General features: G+C 41.2%; 1 protein-coding gene across 1 annotated transcript in view; it reads left to right on the top strand.

Annotated features, from left to right (window-relative positions):
* Positions 1–16,803, top strand: part of SNCAIP (synuclein alpha interacting protein) — a 184,226-nt gene that overhangs the window by 29,393 nt on the left and 138,030 nt on the right. Inside the window, exon 2 of the mRNA XM_075272296.1 lies at positions 12,656–12,685. The gene's annotated coding sequence lies outside the window, so the exon portion shown is untranslated. The remainder of the gene's footprint in view (positions 1–12,655; positions 12,686–16,803) is intronic.

A 16,803-nucleotide genomic window follows, 5' to 3' on the forward strand; every position in this document is an offset into this window, starting at 1 on the left:
TATTGTTGCCATTACCGATATCTCTTCACTGTCAGAAGGGTGTACATGACAATATAGCTGGTCTGTGAGGTAGACCCCTCCTGACAGTACTGTCCATAGCCCTGTTCCTTCCCGCCCAGCAATGACGCTAAGCTGTGAGGAACGCCACCCTCCTTCCCGACTGTACTCATCCATAAACTAGTCCTGGAGTTCATTCCTCACCGCTCAGTGTCATCTACAGTACAGGGCTATGGACAGTACTGTCAGGAGGGCCCTATCTCACAGACCAACTATATTGTCATGAACACCCTTCTGACAGTGAAGAGATATCGGTAATGGCACTGATATCTCTTGCCCCGTGGTACATAACTGGAAAGCCGACAGTGTGCTGAATTCAGAGCAATGTCGGCTTTCTAGCGGTACATCAAACTGCATGCGCCCGAGGACATGAAAGGTCCTCTTTTAAAGATCATATTGACTACAAAGCATAAAAAAGATAAATGTATGAGATCAGTGTTACAATGTGTGGGTGCAATATGAAAGGTTGTGATGTTTTTGTAACAGAATTGACAAGATGATTGGTGCCAGTATTGCAAGCAGGATGGCTTTGCTAAACGTATGTTCTTCTAGCATGTGGTTTCAATAAATTCTTTGAAAATTGCTATTACTTCATATTTATCCTTAGTTTCCAAGTTACTGAGTTTATTCTACACATAGACCTCTCCTTGTGTATGACTTAAATGTACTGTCGATGATAAAAGAGACTGCCTTTTGCCCTGAATTGACTTCACTGCAATTAACTGAGTTGCATTCCAAGTCTTCTTTTTTCTTTGTTTTTGCCTCCTGCTTCTTTTTAATTTATGCATACCATAAGGTATCTGTGCCCAACAATTCTGTTATTTGCCAGGCAGATTCTTCAGGCACTGTTGTTGGTATATTACTGGAAGTAATACAGATACCGTGAAGTATGTCGTAACACATTAACTATACTGTGGCATAGAATCTTAAAGAGGCTGTACAGAATTTTTTTTTTTTTAAATAGGATGGTGGAGGTGAAAAAACAATACAAAAACCATACTCACCTGTCCTGAGTGCTCTGGTTTCCCCCATTGTGTTCCAGTCCTGCTGCTGAGGCTTACCGGTCTAGTATGATTTTTTTTTTTTTATCCTGGACAACCTCTTTAAAGAGGACCTTTCATGTTTTGGGGCACAGGCAGTTTTATATACTGCTAGAAAACCAACAGTGCGCTGAATTCAGTGCACTGTCGGCTTTCACGATCTGTGCCCTGAGTGAAAAGCTAGTGGTCCCGGTACCGTAGCGCTTCACAGTCAGAAGGGCGTTTCTGACACTCTGTCAGGAACGTCCTTCTGTACAAGCAGCGCCAATAGCACTGTACATAGCGTGGAGGAATGCCCCCTCCCCTCCTGATAATACTTGTCTATGGACGAGTACTGTGAGCAGAGGGAGGGGGCGTTCCTCCCCGCTCACACAGCACAGTGCTATTGGCGCTGCTGTGCAGAAGGACGTTCCTGACAGAGTGTCAGAAACGCCCTTCTGACTGTAAAGAACTACGGTACCGGGACCACTAGCTCTTCACCTGGGGCACAGATCGGGAAAGCAGACAGTGCATTGAATTTAGCGCCCTGTTGGCTTTCCAGCAGTATATAGAACTGCCTGTGCCCCAAACCATGAAAGGTCCTCTTTAAGTCCAGGGCCTCACGTGCAAAGTGGATGGGATTCTAGCAAATCCTACCTACACATCGCAGAAAAATACGTGCAACATTACTGACTTGTTTTTTTCTTGCAGCAAAAAAGTATATACATAAGCAAAGTAGGGGAATATTATTTTTGTGGCATTGTTTAGCTTGCCTGAAGTTTGGTCTCAGCTCTAAATTCCCGGATAAAACTATTTTACCCTAATTTGCATATAAATAAAAAATGTTGATTGAAAATGGGGCTTCAAAGCTGAATAACAGAGGCATGTTTGGAAACTCTAGAATCAGCTCCACAATGTGCTAAGATTAGGTTTATATCTAATGTACTGCTGATAGACTCCCTATAACCCAATTCAACCTAAAGTAAGGGTGGACACATCTGTATATACAATGACCAATTCAGAAGGGCTTGTTGTCATGTCCTCTAGAAGTCAACACCTGCCAACCAGCAGTGGTTTCCAGGCAGCCCCCCATTCTCTAGGTATGGTCATATTAATAGAAAACTCTTATTTATCAGAGTATTGTGAACATATTTACAGCAGACATTGATTGGGAATAAGCGTTTCTAGAAAGTCTTCCTAGAAAACAGCCTTGAGCGTCTATAACACTTGATTTCTGATGCCATGTGTCTAGTGGTTACGCCTCATCAATACCTACTTCTTCTATTATCCGTTACTTCTACTTTCTGAAGGCTTTTTTCATCTATACTACTATAATTATATACTATCTTTGTTATTCCAAAAGCCACTAACGTTTGGAGCACATTTGTTATGTACTTTTATATACTTGTCAGTAAGTTTTCATCATGCTCATGTTGTTGTTGGTTTGGCTTATTATAGCATTTGTGATGCTCTTGGTTGGAGAAAAAAGACAAAACAGTGTCTACTCACATCTGTATTAGAGGGTTGACTTGTTTGCTCAGAAAACCCATCAGAAATCTCAGATTGAGGTCCTTAAACAACCCCCAAAATGTTTGAAGCTTAGTTACAAATCCCACAGCTTTTTTTGTAATCATTTTCCTTTTTTTTCAGAGAGATGGTTGGCTGAGGTTAGATTTTTTTCTTCCTTCTCTCTTTCAGAATAACCACATTTAAATTATACTTTGTTTGATGGACTTGAAGTCATTTTTTTCCACTAAATGAACTATGTAATGCAACTACAGTATGGAAAATTTTACTAAGTCATCAGCCACAATTCAATAATTCAGTTCTCTGCTAGCCGTCTTCAGAAATGTTAATTCTAAAGCGAGATAATATTTGAAAACTAGATAAAATGTTGTATTCTGATTATGGAATGTAACATATGAAATGTATCTTACATAAGAAGGATAGATAGATAGATAGATTGCTTCAATTTTGTATTAAATTATACAAAAAAATGTGAGAATTTTAAGATGTAGTGATATTTCTTGACCGAGATTGAGATGGAAATTGTGAGGACAGCATACTGAGAGTAAGAAAATAATGTAGTCAGCCTTTCAGAATAATTTGGTTAAAATAATGTGATTTATGCTAGAAGGGCAGAGGTAATTTCACAGGTAATGCATCATGCATAGATAAAATACCTGGCGTCCACCTATTTAATCTCCCTGGTGCAGTTCCTCGGATTCTTTGTCACCTCTTTATTTCTGTAGAACGTCCACCATCTTCCAAGACATTGCTACTTTTGTAGGCAGAGACACTACTCCTTGCTCTCAGCTAGTCTATCCAAAAGTAGGTGGGGTAGTCTTAGAGTATCAAAACATGTACATATGGAAGTCTAGGAAGCTGGTGGGCATTTTCCAAAGATGAAGAGGGGACTGGGAATTGGAGATATCACATCAAAAAGACTGCATAGGTTGGGATCAGGTATTCCAACTATGGTTTAGGATTTTATTTTGAATTGAAGAGTTGCTTGTTTTTGTTGAATATCTTTGGTCAAACAGCTTTTTTAGGCTTTATTCAATATAACATCTGTCATCCACTAAAAATGTACACGGTGTGTATAAGGGCTAGTAGACACAGAGCAAAATGGTTAGGATTTTGATGCGGAATCCGTGTTACAATCCTGCCACCTCCCATTGAAATCAATGGGAGCCCGTCTTTTCCTTTTTCCGCTAGCGGTTTGTTCCCCCTTGCGGAAAAAAGAAGCAAGCTGCCCTTTCTTCAGGCGGATTCTTCGGCTGATTCAGCCGCGGCGTCCTCCTCGCAACGCCGCCCTCTGGACTAGGCCCATTCGTTTGGGCCTAATCTGGAGTGGAAAGCCGCGATGGGATGCCAGTGTACTGCGCCAGCATCCGGTCGCGGCAGTCGCAAGGGAATGTGTTCACGCGGAACCTCGTGTGAACTAGCCCTAATAGGTCCATTGCTGTTTTTTTTTTTGCTGGACAGTCTTTTGTATCTGGCCAAAAATATGGTCATTACTATTAGTGGATATGTGTCCTTTAAACATTGATGTGTATGTAAAACAGATGAATGTCTTTTGGATGGTATCTGTATGCAGTTTTAGTATTTCTGTTAAAAAAAATATGCTATGCAGATGATGTGAACACTTTTGATACTCAGTATCCACTATGGACCCATGCACACAGGGTAATCCACAATAAAAAATCTGGTCAGTACATTGACTCGATTTCTTGGTTAAGGGGATATCGTTACTCCTTAGGGAGAGAACACCATGTAGGTGTGTGGAGTCTTATTAAGCCATTTGCGCTCCACTGTGAGGACTCATGGGAAGAGAATACAACTTTGTCTTCCATGATGTAAATAGGAAGACAGTGCCTCAGTCATGCAACCCACTAGGAATTTCTTGGTCTGAACCTTGTCAAGAGGTGAGAGTCCTTGCATGATTTTGATGTATGATGTTGGAAGTTCCGATCCCATACTATACAGTATATATAGTGGACTCCTAACATTACAGATAACTTTAATACATGGAGTCCTGTCTACTGACTAGGTTTGTATGGATCTGATTTTCTGGACCGGATTGCACCTTGTACATGCGGCATAAATGGCTATAAATTGTATGTTTTAAGGTAATATTCCATTTCACATTGAATGGAATAAAAGGGATGCAAATACCTGAACTTTGAGAAGATTGATAAAAGTCATAGAAAAGACGAAGCACCATGCCCCCAGTGCAGACATGATAAAATATCATGTACCATAATTCTGGTGCTTTTCTATGTGGCAGAGGAGTCTTTGGACCCCCTGACGCACCAGGGCCTGGGTACGACTGGTAGCTCTCTACCCTCTCTGGGTGATATACTAGATAAACTATTAACCTGTATATGTTCATCATGTTCTGTTTATTTGCATACAAAGGCTGGATAAAGCTGTACTCACTTCCTGCCTATATATACAATGCCGTAAGTAATGACAATAAAAGTCCTGCTTGTCTATTGAAATCAACATTGTTCCTGGCCTAATCTGATACAAAGGATGTGCAGATGTTCAGCAGTACATGGAGAATGCATTGAGGTTATTATCTTGCTAGTCCCTGCTTTCTGCTTTGTAAGCCACCTGAAACACTATGCCAGACCATGGAAGCAGATGTGCATTAGATTACATTAGTTAAGGACTTTTCATGCTCCGCGTATTTGCCTTTTTATTGCCGATGAATAATGACTTTGTGTCTTACTCAGTGAATTAGAAACACAAGCCAACTAGTGGTATTGAACTGCAGGTCATTTGTGATAGATACAGTCCATGTTAGTTTATGTCATCCAGCCTCTCCCGTGTCTTTACATGGGCAAGCAGCACTTACTGACTTATTACCACTCTGTTTTCTGGCTTTTTTTGCAGACTTTTACTGGTTTGCCAAGTTTTCAGGCAGCTTGGATATATTACCACCCTTTCATTTAGTAATTGGAATGGAGTCTATAATATAATGAATCAGTGACTGGAGTAACTGTAAGAAACACATGCATTATTAATTTTTAATTAATTTTATATATGGTGGAGAATAAAATATTTTGGATTGACCGTCTCTTAAGTGGGCAAATTCAGTCAGCAGTATGCAGACAAATGTCAGATATACGGGCAGTTGTGGTTACACTTACATAAATGGAGTGTGGGCAAATATAGGCTGACTTCATAATGCATGCCAAGTGCTAAATATTTAAAAGGATCCTATCATTCTAATACTTTTTTTTCTGACTAACACATCGGAATAGCCTTAAGAAGGCTCCTCTTCTCTAACCTTTCGTTGTCTGTTCGCTGTACATCCTGTTTTTTGTCGGTATGCAAATGAGTTAATTCGCAGCACTGGGGGCGGGCCCCAGCGCTCAAACAGCACTGGGAGCATCCCCAATGCTGCGTGAGAACTCTCTCCAGCGACGCCTCCATCTTCTTCAGCAACCTCCTCTTCACGTCTTCTTCCAGCTGGGGTCACACGCCTATGCAGTCGGCTCTGCCATCGGGCTACAGGCAGAGCCGCTTACACGAGCATGCTTTAATAGGAGCAGAAACATACTTTTGTGACCACAAACTGATTAAATAAAGCAGAAATTATCAACTTTTTATGCATATGGAAATCAGCCAGCAAGTGCAATGAGGGCGGACTTCAGTTGCCAGATTTACCTACAGACAGTGGAAATTGCTTCATCTTTCCTCTAGAATCACAGCCCAATGATGCTCCTGTAGGTGTGAATGAGATTTTCAGCGTCTGCCTGCTTCACAGCTGTGCCCACGCAAATCTTGAAAATCAGGCCCCACCTCCGATGCACCTGCGGATTGATATGCATATTTGTAAAAAAAAAAGTTTATCTTCCTTGCTTCATCAGTTTTTGGCCAAGCAGATATGATTCTGCTTAATTTAAAGGTCACTGCACAGCAGTAATATTGGTTCGGAAAATATTTTAGACCAGATTGGTTAACTTGATATGCCACCTTACTGTATGTAGGTGTATGTGGGCGGCAGCATATTACAGCTATAGTTCCATAACCCTAGGTGCAGACAATATATTACAGTAACAGGTCTTTAATCCAATGTGCGGGCGATACTCCTAGGAGCAGGCAATGTATTACACCAACAGGTACTTTCTCCCATGTGCCCACCCTTAATTGATCTCCATTTTGATTAAGGTTTCTTTCTTGAAAATAATTCAACACAATATCACTGCAGCCTAACAATAGCCTTGAGAGGCTGTGGTTCCCTTTCCCCTGATGGGTGTTCACACATAGGCACAAATAGGATAGTTAGGATATCACTGTCTAATAGTGTGCTGTCAGTTTTGCAGGTATCTGGTGCTGTTATAGACCTGTTCTCTTCTATAGACCTGTACTGTGGAGTGATGACGCTGAGGCCTGCCCCCCTGACAGTGCAATGAGATCTGTACTGAAAATAATGACACCAATATCTCCAGCTCCAGGGCACATACCTACATAACTGACAGCTTTACAGTGATATGTAACATCACACATGTTAGAATACATGAAAGGTCCTCTTCAGCTTGTTCTACAGATTTCTGGACTTTCTGGAGTTTGTATGTTCTCCCAATGTTTATGAACTCTGATGGCAGGTATTAGCTCCAGGTCTCTACTTGTGCAATACAGTGGAGACCCAGTGGCTATGGCGGCCGCATCCACCATAGTATTACATCGGATGTCGGGACGGTTAAGGTTTGTCTGTAACTGCTATCTAACATACTGTAATGTTTTGTGATAGGATTGGGAAAGTTTATTTCCTGCTGAATGCTGGTTGTACACTACAAGTTTCTTGCTAGAAGAATTGCATCTAAAATGCTTTCTTAACATCAGGGTTCTGTTTAGAGGTCATTTGAGGGCAGATACTTAGCAACACATACATTTTACATTATCCGAATATCAAAGAAAGGTGCACTGTGTACTGCATGTGCTATAAAGTAAGTACATATAATGTCTCTGACTGTGAATATGCCATTACTCTAATTATATCAGTGGCTATAATACATGTATAATCCTATAATCATGGTCAGTAAACAGCAGTAAAAATCCTACAATTCATTACAAAACTAGTGACTGAATTCTTATGAAAGCAAAAATGTAACAAACTATACATCTAATGTATTAAGCAATGGCATTAATCATATAATATAATTAAAATAATTAATTATTTTATTTTATATCAGAAGTCGACAACTTTTACTGTCTCCGACTTCACCCAAAAGTGGTTCTGACTTCATGAGCCCGACTCCACAGCCCTGACTATATGGAGAAAAGTATTGGGATACTTACAGGAGAGTTTCAACACCACCTTCTAAATCTATAGGCATTAAAGGGGTTTCTAGGGTTAAACTTTTTTGATAGGCCACCTGATAGTTTATGGACAGACAGCTGGTTCCTGGACTGATCATCTGTAAGGAGCCATTCCTGGTTCCTGTCCTATACGCTATACAGGACCAGAAGGAGAAAGCTCATGTAGTATAGCAACTCAGCTCCCTCTGACTTCAATGAAGACTTGGCTGTGGTGGTGATGCCCAGCCGCTACAAAAGGGACAGAGCTTTTTACTTCTGGCCCTGTGTAGTGTATGGAACAGGTGCTGGAATCAGCTCCATACATGATCGGGCCCTCCACCCATAAAGTATTTATGTCCTATCTTGAGGATAGACCATTAAAATCTTAACCTTGGACAACCCTTTTAATATGGAGTTCCCTTGCAGTTAAAACAGCTTTCTCTCTTAGCTAAGTCTTTCTCAATGTGTATATATATATATATATATATATATATACACTCACCGGCCACTTTATTAGGTACACCATGCTAGTAACGGGTTGGACCCCCTTTTGCCTTCAGAACTGCCTCAATTCTTCGTGGCATAGATTCAACAAGGTGCTGGAAGCATTCCTCAGAGATTTTGGTCCATATTGACATGATGGCATCACACAGTTGCCGCAGATTTGTCGGCTGCACATCCATGATGCGAATCTCCCGTTCCACCACATCCCAAAGATGCTCTATTGGATTGAGATCTGGTGACTGTGGAGGCCATTGGAGTACAGTGAACTCATTGTCATGTTCAAGAAACCAGTCTGAGATGATTCCAGCTTTATGACATGGCGCATTATCCTGCTGAAAGTAGCCATCAGATGTTGGGTACATTGTGGTCATAAAGGGATGGACATGGTCAGCAACAATACTCAGGTAGGCTTTGGCGTTGCAACGATGCTCAATTGGTACCAAGAGGCCCAAAGAGTGCCAAGAAAATATTCCCCACACCATGACACCACCACCACCAGCCTGAACCGTTGATACAAGGCAGGATGGATCCATGCTTTCATGTTGTTGACGCCAAATTCTGACCCTACCATCCAAATGTCGCAGCAGAAATCGAGACTCATCAGACCAGGCAACGTTTTTCCAATCTTCAATTGTCCAATTTCGATGAGCTTGTGCAAATTGTAGCCTCAGTTTCCTGTTCTTAGCTGAAAGGAGTGGCACCCGGTGTGGTCTTCTGCTGCTGTAGCCCATCTGCCTCAAAGTTCGACGTACTGTGCGTTCAGAGATGCTCTTCTGGCTACCTTGGTTGTAACGGGTGGCTATTTGAGTCACTGTTGCCTTTCTATCAGCTCGAACCAGTCTGGCCATTCTCCTCTGACCTCTGGCATCAACAACGCATTTCCGCCCACAGACCTGCCGCTCACTGGATGTTTTTTCTTTTTCGGACCATTCTCTGTAAACCCTAGAGATGGTTGTGCGTGAAAATCCCAGTAGATCAGCAGTTTCTGAAATACTCAGACCAGCCCTTCTGGCACCAACAACCATGCCACGTTCAAAGGCACTCAAATCACCTTTCTTCCCCATACTGATGCTCGGTTTGAACTGCAGGAGATTGTCTTGACCATGTCTACATGCCTAAATGCACTGAGTTGCCGCCATGTGATTGGCTGATTAGAAATTAAGTGTTAACGAGCAGTTGGACAGGTGTACCTAATAAAGTGGCCGGTGAGTGTATATAATCACTCTTTGAGTCAATGAGTGCGCTCAGCTTGTGTGTCTCCCATTCGGTATAGTTAAAGGTTATGGTGTATTGAGTGGTCACCTAAGATACATAGCCCTCCCAGTGTCTGACAAAGGCAGTCCTGCCAGAACCTTTCAATATGCTATGAATGTGTATAGGAGCCAGGGACTGCCTATTGTTGTACTGAGGCTGCCAGTTGGCCACCGCTGAGCTGTATCGTCTCCATTTCTGGATTGTGATTATGCTACAGCGTTCATCTTAAGAGATCTATGTTAAATGTCAAATATGTTGTAGGTCTTTAGGATTTATTTTAATCATTTGGATCTTTGTATCCTCATAACCTACTCCAATCCATTGTCTCAAAATAAAATGCCAAGAATAGAAGAGCGCGCCCATCAGCTTTGTCTGCAGGAACTTCATGTACATCAACAAATAAACAGGAAAACACAAAAAAGGTTAAGAAACCACATAAGAAGCAAAATCACAAAAGAGAAAACCAATAAAGCTTGATTTAATAATAAACATCACAAAGCGACTGAACTTTGGAGATCCCGATATGTTCTGGAACATTCTCCTTGTCCTACAGCGCTCTGTGGGTCTTTATTGCTAGTACAAGAATGGTTTTATAGGTTTTTTTTACATTTTAGACTAAATTACTTAATTTTGTATCTTGTCATAATTTTCCATTTTTAAACAATATTCCTGGTATGGAATAAGATTTACTTATAAGTAGACCTCCCTAGGACAGAAATAATTAATAAGTTTCATACGAGCTGTCACAGAGCAGCTGATTTAATCCTAAGGTAAATGCCGCCATAGAAGGTAAATCATACACATTGCGCCATATAGTATAGCAGTTCTGTACTTTGCAAGCTCAACACATTCAGAGTGAAAAATATATATATCATTTTTCTATTTTCCTCGAGTATATTATTCGACTGGCTGTGCTCATAGATGCGCTTCAGATTGAACGCAGATAAATTCTTCTAGTGGGTCTTTTGGAATGGCTGCGGCACTCTTCTCTTATTTTCATAGACTCAGAGTACAGTAAGCAGATTCCTGCCCAATTTAAATACAGAAACATTTGTGTTTTTTATCGCCATAATTTTCCATTGCCGTATCGTGTTTCTGTGGAATTTTTACATTTACAATTTTTCTTTTTTTGTACTGTGTAATGGCTCGGGTTCCAACAAACATCATGAAATTAACAAACAGGACATAAAAATACCACTTTTTGTTTTGTGCAGTTTTTCACCTGGCAAAATTTAAATACATTTCCATGTTATTCAGACTAGACTAACTAATAAGAATGCTAAAAACTGGTGTACATGTCTAGCACCACATTTGTTATGTGTTTCAGGCTGAGGCCCCCCTGTAGCAAGCCACAGCAAAAAAGCGTTGCAGGAAAAACCACGGTGGCAACGCATTGCAGTTTTTCCCACAACACTTTTCATAGAGGAATTTCTGATTTGCACTTTGCAGGTACTGTAAAATACACTGTAGTTTTTGCCGTGGCCAAGCTGCAGCTTTTAAGTAGTGGTAGGCAGCAAAAAAGTGCTGCGGGAAAACCTGTTGCGGGATGCTTATTTTTTCAGTGTCCTGCTTCAGACTCTGACTTCCATTGAAAAGAATGGGAGGTAGATTGATGACGGAATTTGGCGATGATTTTAAGCCATAATCCACCTCAATATCAGAATGAAATGCCACCATATGAACATAACATAAGACTGTCTAGTCAGTTTGCACTCTCTACCTTTTAAGCCCGGTTCACATATGTGTTCGGGTTTCCGTTCGGGGAGTCTGCTTGGGGACCTCCCGAACAGAAACCTATCTGCATAAAAAATCGTTTAACTTAGGCGGACTCCATAGATTATAATGAGGTCCGTGTGGTTTCTGCTCGGTTTCCGCACGAAAAATGCAGAGAGAAAAGTACTGCTTGCAGGACTTTTCTCTCCACATATTTCATGTGGCTAGGGGAATGGAATGGCCGGAACGCAGATGGGAACCGGGCCTTAGACAGTATTTTTTAACTTATGAAGTATTACATTATGCAGCATTTGTGACACCGCAAAAATGGTAGCTGGACTCATATGTAGCCTTTGAAATCTTTTGTCAGTGAATGTCCTGATGAAATTTATTTAACAAATTCCTTATGTTATACGTACTGTAACATGTATACGTGAAGCAGCATTGGATATAAACATGTCAGGGGCTTGTAGGGAAATCATAGGACAATGTTACTTGTTTTTACCGTATATATTCGAGTATAAGCCGAATTTTTCAGCACAGTTTTTTTGCTGAAAAAGCCCCCCTCGGCTTATACTCGAGTCAAGCAAAAAAAAATTTTTTTTTTTTTTTTTGGGGGGGAGGGGTCTATGACGAGCTGCAATAGTAATGTATAGAATCTCCCATAAAATAGTGAAAAAAGGAAGCTTTAAAAATAACAAAATAAATAAAAGTTCTAAATCCCTCCTTTTCCTAGAATACACATAAAAGTAGAAAATGACTGTGAAACACATACACATTAGGTATCCCTGTGTCTGAAAGTGCCCGGTCTACTGAATATAGGGTATCTGCAGTGCTCCTGTTTCATCGGGAAGGGGTTAATAAGAGCACTGCAGATACCCTATATTCAGCCAGGCTGAATTCCAAGTGGGGATAAAAAACCCAGTCCTGAAGCTCAGGAAAGGGACAGACAGACAACCAAAACACCCCTTCCCCAGCACCCAGCAACTACTGCACCCAAAAACTCTGGCCTTTTTAATTTTTGAAATTTCCCAGTAGCTGCTGCATTTCCCCCTCGGCTTATACTCGAGTCAATAAGTTTTCCCAGTTTTTTGTGGTAAAATTAGGGGACTCGGCTTATATTCGGTTGGGCTTATACTCGAGTATATATGGTATATCATTTTAGCAGCTATAAATTTTAACAACAGAACATTGTAGTAAATGTTATCATTCTTAAGTTTCCAAAATATGATGACAATGAAGCCTTTCAGATGTTCTTTTCATTTATCATTTTTTTCTATTTCCTTTGTTTCTAGGCAGTCACAAGTAAACTACACACATAAAAAGTAAGTACTTTTTATTCTTTATATTAAAGGTTACCCATCTCAGCAAGTTATCTTTTATCCTATTGCAGATCAGTGGGGTTTTGTGCCCTATTCTGAATGGAGCAGTGGTTGGGCAGTGCACGCACTGGTCCATTCATTTCAGTGAGAGGGCCAGAGATCGGCGAGCCCTGTAATTCGCGATCTATTTATTATTATTATTATTATTATTATTGTTTATTTATATAGCACCATTAATTCCATGGTGCTTTACATTTGGGGGTTACATACAATACACAAAGTATACAGGTACATATCATACTAACAGTGATCGGCTGGCACAGTGGGGTAGAGGGCCCTGCCCGCGAGGGTTTACAATCTATGAGAGAAGGGGGGTAGAGACAGAAGGAGAGGGGGAGACTGTCCAGATGGCAGTGCGGTGATAGTGTTATTGGAGATTGTAGGCCTTCCTGAATAGGTGAGTCTTCAGGGCCTTCTTGAATCCTGTGATTGTGGGGGTCAGTCTTATTTGTCGTGGTAAGGAGTTCCAGAGTATGGAGGATGCACAGGAGAAATCTTGGAGACGGTTGTGTGAGGAGCAGATGAGAGCAGAGCGGAGTAGGAGGTCGTTGGAGGATCTGAGGTTACGTGTGGGCAGGTAGCGGGAGATGAGGTCAAAGATATATGGAGGGGGCAGGTTGTGGATGGCTTTGTATGTTAGTGTTAGTAGCTTGTACTCGATTCGCTGGGCTATGGGTAACCAGTGGAGGGACTGGCAGAGGGGAGCTATTCTCCGGCACTACCATTGAAATGAATGGAGTGGTGTGCACACTACCTGACTACAGCTCCATTCAGAAGAGGAGACAAGACTCCCCCTCTCTTCCGATTGGTGAGGGTCTGACTGGTCAGACTCTCATAGATCTGCAAGTTTTCCCCCTATTGTATAGATAGGGGATAACTAGCTAAAATATGAAAAACCCTTCCTTTGAGGGGGGTTCTAGATATTTTATATATAAAGTAGGTGTGAAGCAGGTTGATTCGTTTACCTCACTCTTGTGGAATTTATTCTTGGGCTGTTGAAAATGAAACTAAGCATATACTTGCATATCCTTTAGAAAGGTTATTCCACACCTACCTTTTGTATGTTAATCGCCTCAGTAGTTTTTGAATGAGACCATTTTTATTTATATGCTAATTAGCCTCCAGCATGCACCCCGGAAATCTCTGAAAGCACTGTCTGCTGTGTATGAGAGCAAGGAGAGGAGTCATCAGCAGAAGCCTGTGCTGTACATACACATAGCAGACAGTGCTCACTGAGACTTCCTAATGCACACTGGAGGATAATTAGCATAGGGATAAAAACGGGCTCATTCAAAAACTACTGAGGCAATTTACATACAAAAGGTAGGTGTGGAATAGCCTTTCTAAAGGCTATGCTAGTATATGTTTAGATAAAAATGACTTTTCCCAATGATACAGCCCCTTTAAAAAGAATATTTAATATAAAAATGTGATTTAAATAATACATCATTTCCGGGTGACATTTTACTTTTAAAGTATACTTTAAGGTTACTTTTCCAGATAACCTTGCATGTGTGTACATGAGAAGTAACAGTATTTCAGACCACAATACAACTTGTATTCTGCATTTTAAGCAATTTCTTTTACTGCAGCCTCTATCACTAGGTCTGTTATCCCAGAGCTAGTGGGTATAGTCTAGTTCAGGGGTGCTCACACTTTTTCAGCGTGTGAGCTACTTTATTAGCTGACCAAGGCAAAAGATCTACTAGGGCGGGGCCGGGGCAGGCACGTGGGTGTGGCCGGGGCGGGCGTATGGGCGGGACCGGGCGGACTTGTGGGTGGGACGAGCGTGTCTGTGGGCGGGGCCGGGCATGTGGGCGGGGCCAGTCGGATCGTGATAGCAGGAGACAGCGAGTTTTGTGGCTGCCCAGGGATCCCCGTTGTCTGCTTCTTCACAGCGCAGGCTGAGAGTTATCTCTGGACACTGGCAGGCTGGGGCTGCGGCAGCCCCGCCTGCCAGTGTCCGGAGATGACTCTCAGCCTGCACTGTCAACAAGCAGACACCGGGGATCCCTGCATCCCGCAATCGACCCATACGTCCTTTGCGATCTACCAGTAGATCGCGATCGACGTATTGGGCACCCCTGGTCTAGTTGCTATGATGTCTCCCATACACTGCATATGAAGAACAAATTCTGCAAACTCCCTCTTTATCTCACTCAGAAGTAGCAGATGCACCATAGAAGACATTATAGAGAAGTATTGAGTTGTATTGATATGAATAAAGGGCTTTATGTGAGATAGAAAACTTACTATTAGTTGCAGCATCAGTCAGTGCCTGTGTTTCTGCTTTTTTCTTTTTTGTTCTATTTTAAAGCCTTTTTGTTACCCTGCTTACCTGTAATTAATACAGATAATATACATAATAGCACAGTAATAGAACTTTATATATCCTGAAAGATAAAAGGATGCAGTTAATTCTGGTTCACACAAAGCTGTGTATGTATGCTTAACGCCAGATTTCATTTCCTTATCAGGATTTACTATTCCTTCTTGGGAATTAACCACGTCTTAAAACAGTATTTGCGTAAAGTCAATTACTGCTTATCCTGCACGTGTAGCCCAGAAACATATTTTACTGCTAATTAGGAGATGAACATATGGGAAAATATAGCTTTAATAGAAATATGGAAGGGACGTTTTAATGACATATTAAATGGCCAGGCACGCCATAAACGACATTATAGGTTTATTTCATGTTACAACAATATTTATTTTGTCTGGTATATGAGACATTACCGGGCAAAATAAATATTCTTTACTCCATGACTTTATCTCGTAAAGTTATTTATGGTGTGCCTGAGCCTTTCATATGCAATTACGCAGCAGTTCTCCAAGGTCCCCATTTGTTTGCATTGCACCCAAATGTTCCTTTGAAGATCTCTTTCCATTAAATGGATGTTTTTACATTTTGAATTCATTACATCGTGCCACAATTTCAAGCAAGTCCATTTGTTATGAGGCAATTCTTGCCATTGACCCTGTCATTTTGCAGCCACCAAACAGGGGGTTGAAGTAACAGCATGATATATTACCCATTACTAATGTTAACTATACGTCTCATGTATATCCCTTTGTAGTTGGTTTTAGCTATATTAGATGGCTTAGTTATATCCTCTTCTTTTACATTTGGAAATAATATGTACACGAAACAAGATTTGAAGGGGTAAAATTGTAATTTCAGTGCTGGAACATTCCAACCACTTCCTTATTTCATTGATGCTTTATTTTTTACATTTTCTGTTTTCTAGTTTTAGACCTGTGGTTAGGTTATGTTCATGTGTTATGCATGGACACCTAAATCCAGACAGAATCCATTGACATTCCATACTTAAAGGGGTTGTCCCATTACAAGGATTCTATCTATACTGCTTGTTAATGTGGATGTAAGACTTTTCCTAAATACACTGCTTCAGCAAAACTGCTTTGTTTGTCCACTATCTTACTTTATTCAATTCATTGTTGACACAGCCTTTGACTTATCTGTTCAAAATTCAAGTGATGTATCTGCTGCTCTCAGGGGGGAGGGAGGAGGGGCTAAGTGCACAGGAGCAAGTCTGTGTTTCTAGCTATTCCTGTGTCTACACCACATGACCTAGCTTCCTGCACTAAGATAGGGGAGAGGAGCTGCTTTCATTTCTGAACTCGTCTTCTGTTCTCCCAGTTATCAGGCCAGCTAATTCAATTGTGTTCATTATGGCAGAGACAGGCAGTCTCTGTATGTAACACAGAATAGAGTTGCTGCTGCCTGTACTTCATAGTCCAATATTGTGCATATAGTGTTTAAGGACCTTTGATGACATCACAGGCTCTTCAGCCACCCCATAGGATCACGCTATGTGGTGGGCGGAGCTACACACTAATTTGGGGCGGAGCTAAACGGCAGGTTGCATGTGAAACCTTGCCCACCAAATGATGCAAGAAACCAGGAAGAAAGAAAATTTTACAGCTGTGAAGACTGGTGAGTATGCGACGTGGGAATACCCCTTTAATGCTGCAAGTGAATAGGATAGAAAATATGCCATTGACATACAGAAGAAAAAAAAATTGTGTGGACAACA

Source organism: Leptodactylus fuscus, chromosome 1 (genome assembly GCF_031893055.1).
Source record: "Leptodactylus fuscus isolate aLepFus1 chromosome 1, aLepFus1.hap2, whole genome shotgun sequence".
Classification (NCBI taxonomy): Eukaryota; Metazoa; Chordata; class Amphibia; order Anura; family Leptodactylidae; genus Leptodactylus; species Leptodactylus fuscus.